Source organism: Dermacentor andersoni, chromosome 5 (assembly GCF_023375885.2).
Source record: "Dermacentor andersoni chromosome 5, qqDerAnde1_hic_scaffold, whole genome shotgun sequence".
NCBI lineage: Eukaryota > Metazoa > Arthropoda > Arachnida > Ixodida > Ixodidae > Dermacentor > Dermacentor andersoni.
This window is the reverse complement of record NC_092818.1, coordinates 174155082-174165588: the sequence shown is the minus strand read 5'-3', so window position 1 is coordinate 174165588 and position 10507 is coordinate 174155082. Positions and strand designations below refer to the sequence as shown.

The 10507-nt window shown below is 45.2% G+C and overlaps 1 protein-coding gene across 3 annotated transcripts in view; it reads left to right on the top strand.

The window, feature by feature from the left end:
• Window positions 1–824: 824 nt before the first annotated feature.
• LOC126531630 (nephrin-like) overlaps window positions 825–10507 on the top strand; it is a 372938-nt gene continuing 363255 nt past the window's right edge. For all 3 annotated transcript variants that reach the window (XM_050179245.2, XM_055071313.1, XM_055071315.2), the window contains exon 1: window positions 825–1718. The gene's annotated coding sequence lies outside the window, so the exon portion shown is untranslated. The remainder of the gene's footprint in view (window positions 1719–10507) is intronic.

Sequence of the window (10507 nt, the reverse complement as noted above, 5' to 3'; positions counted from 1 at the left end):
AGGAAATACACGCGCAGTGGGAACTGCAGCCTGCACCAAGGGCCATCCATTCATTTGCGAGCCGCTCTCCGCTTTGCATACGGCGAAGGCGCGGCTAGGAGCTTTCCTCTCGTGAAGCGGTGACGACTGTGGAAGGACGGGTAAGGTCGGAAAGCGTTGGAAGATAGGCGGAGGGAAGTGGCATGGATTGAAGCGGGCGAGGGAGACTGAGACGGCGGCGGCGACGACTACGACGAATAGGTGGAAAGAATCAAATGAGAATTAACAGCGAGCGGCAGACCACGTCACGCGGTGGAGCTTCCCCAATGCGCGGGTACCACTAAAGAAGGGGAAAAAAAGAGCAAGAAAGCTTTCGGGCGTAGACTCGGGTTCGTGGTTAAATCCCCTTACACCACCCCGCCTCCTCCCACGTCTCCCTGTTCTCCTTATTATTTTTTTTTTTTCGTAGGACATCTTCAATGAAGTGAAACAAAAACCCCAATAACAGTACCACAGAAGCGTACGACTGAAAGCGGACAGAACAGAATGAAAGCTTCGTTCTATCCGCCGCTGTACTCGTGGGTAGACGCTGTGCTGCTCAGGGTCTGAGGGGACGAGAGAAAAGGGATGTTCGAGCGGCGAGAAAAAAGAGCAAGAGGAGGAGAAGGAGGAAGTACCGAGAGAACGAAAAAGAACGGGGATGGAGGATGCTGCCGCTCAGCATCCTCCTCCATCCCCCATTAGCTCCGAGCGCCGCCAGCAGCGGAGCGCCGCTCTGTGGCGAACTTGGCAACCAATCGCGAAGTCCCGGGCCCAGACCGCGATATCGCCGTCAGTCGCGCGGCGCGGCCGAGACGCAACCCCCTCGAAAGCTGTACGCTGTGCTTTTCACTCGTGTGCGGTGCAACTATTCACTTGTGCCGTCGCCGCTCGCGGCAGCGTTCGGCGCTGTGCCCGTCGCTGTCTAAACCTCGTGGCTTGCGCCAGAATCTGGGTCTGCATCTGGACTGCCATCGCATCGACCAAGCCGAGAGGAAAGACACTGTTTGTGTTGCCTCCGCGTGCCCTATCCCCCGATTCGCGGTGCACTTCTCAGTTCGGAAGACGAGGAACAGCATCTTCCATATCCCTTCTTTTCTTCTTTCCGATTCAATCTTTTCGCCAAATAAGAGATAAAAAAACGAACATGGCTCTTCCAAAAGAGCAGTGTGTTGGTGTCGTGAGTGAGCGTGCGGACTAACCACCAGCCCGTGCGAGGAGCCCTCAAATCAAAACCCTACAGAGAAAACAGGAAAGAAAAGACTCATTGCTTACCTACTCATTCAGTCTCGGCTGGTGCATCCCCTCAGTTCTGACAGTTTGATGGCGGCCGGTTGTGTGAGCGGCGTCGGTCGCTCTCGGTTCCGCCGTAGAGCGTAGATTCTGAGACAGACGTGTGTCGAGGAGTAAGCTCCGGCGTCCAGGAAGAAGGCGCCGTGGAAGACGACGCTCGCGCAAGAGCGAGCAGTGTCTCGGCTTTGCAGCCTGTAGTGTTGACGGAGGCCGAGTGACGTGTCTCTCTATCGGCTCTGGCATCGGTGGCATTCACCCGTCGGCACCGGTGGACGAACAGACTGACGGGTGCACGCCGTGTTTTTGACGCCGAGTCTGAAGAAAGGAAGGATTGAAGTGTTCTCTTGCTCCCTACGCCGTGGCTTGAAGCTCTGGATCTACGCATTAAGCACGTCGCACGTGCACTGGTAAGAATTTGCTTCACAGTTCAGTGATACGGCCTTGAAATTTTTTTAGATAGCTGAGAGATAAAACATGCCTCGAACTACGAGGAAGTTATTCGTCACTCGTAGTTTTGAGTGGTCATAAGCATCAGTACCACGATGTAGTCGACCTTCAACCATTTTTAGGTGCCTAGTGTGTTATTATTTAACGTCCAATGCTCAAATGTGGAATCGCTTCAAGGTTGCGGTTAGAAAAGATAAATGGATAATTCGTCGCGTCATTTCAGTTTCTGCAATCGAAACCCAAATAGACGGGTCGCCAGACTTACGTGTTTTTATGCACACAGCTTTCTTTTAATTGAAGTTCACTTCATATGCAAATGAAAGAAAGATGAGGGATGATTGCCCTTCTGGAACATCTCTGCGTTCATTATGCGCATCGCAATGAGCGGTTGCGATTTCTTTGTCGTGAATGTAAGGTTAAATGAACTTTAATTAGTCGCCTGGGGCGCAGGCAAGAACACTCAGAAGGCGCTGCATGAACGTAGCATCCAGTGAGATTCCTACCGCAATAAATGTTTTGTGAAGAGAAAAAGAACAAACGCCCGAAGCTTTCGAAGACGCAAGCCTATGTTCTCCAAAACAAGGTCGAGAAGCAAACATGGCCTTCTCTTGATGACGAGATCTCGCAGGGTAACGTAACGCAACGATTTGATTCCGATCATTTTCGATTCCCGCATCATCAGTGGTCCGATTGGTGGTTCGCCTGTGCAATAGCCAAGATCGGTCTGTCGGGAACCGTGGACTGTGAAAAAGAAATGGGATCGAGCGAGAAAACATTGTCGCTTTACACCAGTCTAGTTGTTTCACAAAGTGGCTATTGACTCTCGCTTGCGTATTTAAATAGACTCTCAGCGCAGAGTTACAATAAACTTTTAATTGTTCCATTGTTCCATATAAAAACGACTTGTGATAAGATTATCCTGTTTCAAACAAAATTTCCCTTCGCTTGGCGCGTGGCATATGTTGTTTGGCAGCTTCTGCTTCTGTCGCACTGTTTTTTTTTTTACGTTAGTGTATGTTGTATGTCGTCTCTACAGTATAATTTACCAGAAAACAAGCGAAGAGATCGAAAAAAGAGAATTTTCGCTGAAGTCGAGATGTGTGACATTTCGTTATAATCAGCCTGATCTTGTAGTCGATCAATAGGTTTCCTTTTTTGGAAGGGACACAGCTCTTCCATTACGCAAGACAAGAAGCTGTCTGCCCGCTGATAAGACATATTACGCCTAAATAAACAATTATTCGTTCCATGCGCAAGCAACACTTCAATTACTACTTCACTTTAGTCCTCCACAATGGCAATGTAAGTGAACTTTTTTATTACAAATTACGAAAGCAGTGTTGCGTGTTCAACGGTTTTTACGCAGATCAGTAGCAGCTTCCAGAAAAAAAAAGCCGCGTATTATCTGAGAGAAATAGCTCTATCTTTGGTTTTGAAGGAAGGATGAAAATTTATGTCGGTGGAAGGCTTTTACTGATCTACAATTATAACAGAAAGGCAAAATAACACAACACACAGTCAGTATCGTTGTTGAAATCTTGTATTCTGTAGCTTTAGCTTAATATTTCTTCATTACTCACACTGCTCGAATTTTTATAGGTGCACCATAATGCAATAATAAATTATCCCTTTCATATAAGCAATTAGGTTTTGACCAATTGTATACTGTCATTGGCGACTGTCTATAGGTATTTGTGTCTGGAGTAAGACGTGGTGTTCGAGTATTCAAAAGTACGCATGCTTACATGCATAGGAATTTTGGAGTTTATGTCTGTTACTTTGTACGTAGAGAACAAGAATCTTTGGGTGATGTCGTACGTGCCTAGGTCTAAATAAAGTCATTGCTTTCAACCCACACGTGATCGGTTCCGACGTCTAAAGCGTTGAGCTGCTGAGCCCGAGGGAACGGGTTCAATCCAGGCCGCAGTGGCCGTATCGAATGGGCGCGAAGTACTAAAACACTCGACTGCACTTCACTGCACTTTAAAGAACCTCAAAATTATGCCAATCATTACGGCGTGCCTCACAATCAGATCATATTTCTAGCACAAAAACCACAGAATTCATTTTATTGTGCTTCGACATGACGAAGCTCTGTGGCAGATGAAAAGTCAATCGCAGTGATTTTTGCTTTGAAGCTATTAAGGCGTGGCGTATCCTATCAGACTATATTTTGGGCCAATCTCAACCGTCCACTAACAATATTGTATTCCTTAGGCGTCTTTTTCTTTGTCTTTTTTTCCCCTTTTCGATAACCATCAATATTATTTTCCAAGCACACGTGCGCTCAGGTTCTACAACAGATCATCACATGCCCCAGGCTGGACTGAAGATGAAGACGCATAATTTACGCTCAATCAATACGTATCGAACGAGTGATAAACTGTGCCATAAAACTACGCTGCGCAAGCGTTATTTTGGCAACATCTGGTAACGGTTAGTGTGAACGTAAAGGACCACGCTTTTAATCGCAGCACATTTTTGCGTGCGATAAGCTGTCAGCCCTCGACTGCAGCTTTCCATCTCTACTCTTGCGCTTGCTCTGCGGCCTCTTCTTGCTGTATCGATCATGGCACACACACATATTATTCTTCTAAGGAGCACGAACAGCTTCTCCTGGTTAAAGTAATGGCTCGCCGAAAATAGCCTCTCAATAGAATTTAAGAAAACAATACACGCCTCGACAACTCAGTTGCGCCCCTAACCTCCGCGTGATCGTGCATGCTTGTTAAACACTTGAGCTGCAACTATGGAGAACAATGAGTGCAGAAATAGCACGCTAGCTTACGAAGTGCCTCTTTATTACCTGTAAGTAAAGCCAGGTTGGCGGCGCTGTGTACTAGCAAAAAATGTTAACGTGTTAACCTTTGACATAATAGTTAGGTAGAACTGTGGCCTGGGCGTACTAAGCCGTATCCATCGTTAACGTACCAATTACCGTGCGGGAGTTGGCTGCGCATAAACAGCTCGCACTTTTTTTTTTGCCTAGAGAAGTGAACAAGGTACCTAATTATTGGAATAAGTGGCGCATGACGGGGAGACGAAATACCTCCTCACAGTGCTTTCTGGTTCTCTTTTACAGCTTTGCTGTGGTATTGGGTATTAATAGTAGAAATTTCTCGCAGCAGCAAGTTTGTATTGAAGGGAAAGTCACGAGGAGTCTCTTCGTCTCTCTCGGCAGCATCAACAAGCTGCGGCAGATGCTGGCGTGTCTAAGTTTTCAAACATATTTTGATATGTATCTAAATTTACTGGAGATAAAACGTCGGCTTGAAACTAAGATACAATTTCTAGCCATTTTTGTCTTCGAATAATAATTGAAGTTCTACATATAGCATAGAATTCGTCGAATGTTTTCAATACTGTAGTTTAAGATAACTGTAGCTCAAGCTAGTTACAATCTGCATGCGTGTTATCATGAGAAACAAGTACTTAGAAACGAAATAACTACTTCAGACACCTATATAACATGAAGATGTTAAATGGATTTCAAGAGAAAAGGTATGTTCGGAAAATGAACTGCTTGAGAGATAGCATGTTTAGAGAATAGATAACGTATTACTGTATTCGGACGGTTTGCTCTCGTGAAGAGAAAGACAAAGTTGCTCCTACCCGTGCATGTTCTTTGCATACAGTGAATTCTTTCGTTTTTCTAATATTACAAGAAAAAGTGAAAGTTTAGCATTGTGCCTTGTGCACTCATTACTACTTGTTGCTGGGGTAGTTGGTTCATATTTATTATGGTGCAATAGGACGCTCAACAAATTCTAGTACGACCAGGACAGGAAAGAGCGTCATCACACTTCTTTGCTTGGTGCTGCGTCGCGCCCTCCTCCTCCTCCGGCTCCTCCTCCTCCTCCTCCTCCTCCTCATCATCATCATCATCACAATCAGTCTATAAGTCCACTTCTGGACGAAGGCTGAACACCCTGCGATCTCCGATTACCTCTGTCTTGCGCTAGCTGATTCCAACTCGCGCCTTCAAATTTCTTAATTTCATACCCACACCTAGTCTTCTGCTGTCCCCGAATGTAGTTCCTTTCTCTCAGCAACAATTCTGTAACTTTAACAGTCAACTGGTTATCATCCTACAGATTGCATTGCCTGCCCGGCTCCATTCTTTACCCTTAATTTTAACTAGAATATCAGCTATCCCCGTTTGCTCTCTGAGCCACACCACTCTATTTTTCTCTCGTAATGTTACGCCTAACATTTTTCGTTCCATCGCTCTTTGCGCAGTCCTTAACTTGTTCTCGAGCTTCTTTGCTAACCAGGAGTGCAAATATTACAGCAAAGCTGTTAAGGGCTACTTTCCCCACTATCATGTCCGCGTGTAGAAAAAAATCCTGCAATAGTGCAATGCCGGGCTAACCCCCGGCGGAGGTGACGCAGGCATGAAGCATTCCCCATACGTGAGCCGTTCCCGAAGATAGTACAATACCGGGCCCACCAGCGGCGGAAAAGAGAGAGAGAGAATCAACTTTTGTACTGAGCCCTTAGTGACGGATGGTGCGCGCTGGCACCAGATGGGGTGGAACCTTCTTCTCAGGTCCCATATGTGTCCAGCAGTTCCTGGCCCCTAGCCGCCAGCGCGAGCTGGGTCGGTAGGTCAGGGCTGGACAACAAGGTCTCCCATCGCTCGAGGGGGTTGGGGCTGGGGAGGGGGGGGGGAAGGAAAAAGCAGGCGTGAAACACTCCCTATACGTGAGCCGATCCCAAAGATGGGGCAATGCCGGGCCGACCCGTGGAGGAGGTGAAGCAGTCGTTAAAGGTACTCCCCACACATGGGCCGATCCTGAAGATAGTGCAATGCCGGGTCGACCCGCGGCGGAGGTGCAGTTCGTCATTAAAGGACCTACATACACAGCTACACTGGTCATCCTTCTTCACGGAGTGGAAGGGCACCAAGTTTTTGGGCTAGTTGGCTCATGGTGAAATTTGTAGTGCGCACAATAGACAAGGACGCAGATAAGGGGAACACACGAGCGCTTACTGACAGCTTTGTGTCCGCTTTGTCTGCGTCTTTGTCTATTGTGCGCGCTACAAATTTCACCATGAATACTTACCAACTTGCCCAAGTATCAGTTACGCTAGTTGGCTCGTTGCAATAACCGAAGTCGTAGCACTAGATTCACACAGACAAGAACGATGCCCACGTCCCGTCATCTTTCTTGTCCGTGTAAATCCAGCGCCATGACCTCAATGCTTTGTTAATCTCCAAGTTTCTACCCCATATGTTAGCGCTGCTACAATGAAATGATTGTACGCTTTTCTTTTCAACGACAGTGGTAAGAACTCACTTAGTCTGGATTTGTTAATGCCCGCTGCATACACTCCAACCCAATCATCTGTAAATTTCCTTCTCATGGTCCCTTGTAAGTAATTGACCCAGATGAACGTACTTCTGTACAGACTCCAGAGGCTGACGTACTGGCGATCTGAAATTCTTGTTCTCTTGCCAGGCTATTGAACATTTTCTTCGTCTCCTGCAAAATAAATCTTCAACCGCACACTTACACTTTCTCGGTTAAGGTCCTCGACCATTTCCTTTAATTCGTCCCCAGCGTTGCTGAACAGGACGATGTCATGTGCATACCGAAGGTTGCTGAGATATTTGGCGTTGGTGCTCAGTCCTGAATACCTTTTTTAAGGATGTAGTGAATATACTTGGAGAGATTGTGCCTCCTTGCCTGATAGGTAACTTTCTATTTTACTTGTTGAAAACCATAAATGCTGTGCAATCTTTGTAGATGATTCCCAACATATTCATGTATGCTTTCTATACTCCTTGATTGCGCAGCTCCTCTATGACTGCTGATACCTCAACTGAATCAACTGCATTTTCATAATCTATGAAAGCCATATAGAAAGTTAGGCTGTTCTCTTAGTTGATTGAAGTCGAGTGTTGCCCTAACTTTATTTGAAATTATTTTTGTGCGAGTTTTATCAAATAGTGAAAGCAAGTTAATAGGCCCATAATTCTTCAATTCCTTAACGTCTCCCTTCTTATGGTTTAGTGTAGTGTTGGCATTCTTCCAGCGGTCTGGTGCACTTGAAGTCGTGACGCATTGCGCATAAAGGGCCGTAAGTTTTCAAGCATGCTATCTCCTCCATTTTTGATTAAATAAACTCTTAATCCACCTTCTCTAGTCTCTGTTCACCGGGCCATGCTTTGCAAGGTCCTTCTAACTTCATCGCTAGTTATAGAGAAGCCTCTGTATCCTGTTTATCACTACTTCGAATGAAGGTAGCAAGGCTGCTCTGGGTACTGCACATTGCAGTATAGAATTCTTTTGCTGCTTTTACTATATCATCGTAGAGTGCTGCGTCCCTTTAGCACTAAAATAGTGCCTCAACCCAGGGAGCGCTTCTATGGGACAAGTGTATTCGTAGTGCTTACATGAAGCCATTGGAGATATCACAGTGGATACTTTTATGTTTTGTATCAAGGAAATATTCTACCAACTGTATTCGACCTCATTAGAGCCATGCGTCAACATGAATCTAGGTCATGAATGAGCTATGAGTGCCTGGATTTAACGATCAGAAACATCGTTGATTTGTCGTGCTTTTCATTTCCCAATGAATGACAGCTCGGGATATTTGTCAGTACGTAAGAAACCTTGTGGGCAAGTTATGGCTATGATCTAATGTAGAACTACAGTATCAGACTACGACGAACACAAAACAAATTAAGAAAGGACACGATGCTTGTTCTGTTTCTTTTGTTTTCTATGCGTTCATGAATAATACGCGTTATCACATGTGCTTCCATTAATGACGAAGCGGTCATTGAAGGTAGCATGACTTATTGAGGCATCTCTATTTATCTTCCCCAAGAAAATTTTGTATACTCTATTCAATAAATAATTGATTGATTCAACTGAGTGATTTATTAATTACGTTTGACGTAACAAAGCTGATTTAAGGCAATGAAAAGCGCCGCAGTGGAGAACGCCACGACCACCAGATGTTCGCGAACGTGCATCTAAATAGAGTTTTCTTTTCTCGTTTTCATTTCCTCCCTGTCGTAATGCGGCCGCAGTGGACAGGAATCAAACCCTCGACCTTGCGCTCAGCAGCAGAATACAGCTGCCGCTGAGCGCCCGCGTAGGTTCTTGTACAAAGAAATAAAAAAAAGTAGTGGTAGACCAGCTCAAACCTGGCTTGGTTCTCATCTTTTGTTAGGTCCTTTTTTTTTCTTTGTCGTTGGGTTCTGTTAAACTAGCATGTTATGATAGAGCCACCTAGCTTCGTTGTTAAAAAAACAGTACAGTACATAAAGAAAAAAAAATGACCTGAAAGTTTGCGCTCATCGAGATTTTCTCGAGAGCATCTTAAAAAAAAAAGCTTTTATCCCTTTATTTGAAATTTGATGTTCTTGTAGCAATTGCTTCGGAGACAAAAAAGGAAAGGCGGAGCTCTTCATGCATGTCGATTTTTATTCATTCTCGAACCTAGTTTCTCTGTCTCTAAACCAGGGGCACCAGACACACCACTTCTTTTTCTTCCCCTGCACCTCATTTAGTTGAATGCTATGGAACGAAAATGAAGTGTACAACAACAAATCAAATTCAACGAGGAAGGATCAGTTAGAGTCACTCTGTCTTCATTAGAAAATGTTCGTAGGTGGGCTAACAAGAAGAAGCTTAGGTTGGAACCCAGATACGGGGGTTCCGAGGCGAATAAAGGAAGAAATGAAGAGGAACAAATCCTCAGTAAATCCTAAGTGCTAATGACACCCTAGGAAATCAGCAAACGAATCAGTCTAAAAGCATAAAGCGACCACCTTGATCCCTCCTTGTGCATGGGCACAGGGGTTATAAGCATCCCCTTTCCCTACAACTCCCCCCTCCATTTTTTTTTTTAGGAAAAAAAATGCGATCATAGAGAATTGGAAGAACGCATAAACAATGAACCTTGCTTTGGTCGCGGTGAAGAGGAGGAAAGAGAACAAACCTGGCTAGAAAGACAGGGGAACATCCAGCGTGGGTCGGAGAATAGAACCAATAGCACTTCTTTCCCTCCCTCCCCCCTTTTTTTGCAGTTTTACTCAGCTACCGAACGTGCCATATATTGTGCACACGTAGACGTCAAAGCTGGCCAGATTTACGCGGAATGGGTTTTGAGCGGATTAAAGCCGGATGCGATGTATTCTCTCTTTTTTTTTCTTCCTTCCTTGTTGGCGTGCAAAATATAGTAACAGAACAGAAGCAAGAAAACTAAATGAAAGACGAAATGAAGACGAAATACTTTTTTGCCAATGGTGCAAGCGCGTACCAGTAACTGCATACAAAGAACAGCCAACAGAAAATGAAAGAAGAAAGTGCCAGACAGGAGTGCGGGCAGAAGTAGGACGTGCAGGGTCGCTTTTCATTATTAGTTTATCCTTCGTTTCAGAAGTGCTTTCCATCACACTGCTCGATTCTCGGGACCTAGCAGCGACGTTTATCTCTCTGGGATCTCTGCGAAGCCTCTCCTCGGCTCGTGGTCTTCCCGCTTTTTTCTTCTGTTCTGTTTTTTAATGATAGAAACTATGCGGGGAGTGCGAGATGTGTGTCGGTCTGCAGTCACGGAGCAAACAGAAAAAGTATAAATATAAATTGCCTTCGTTCGCGTTGTCTGGGGTATCTTTCGAGGTTTTGTACGAGTGCCTTAATCACTCGCCCAAGGGTTCGAAGCCAAATTGCAATCCAAATAATTAATAAAATTTATCATTCATAGATACTTCTAGTGAGTCCGTCCAAGT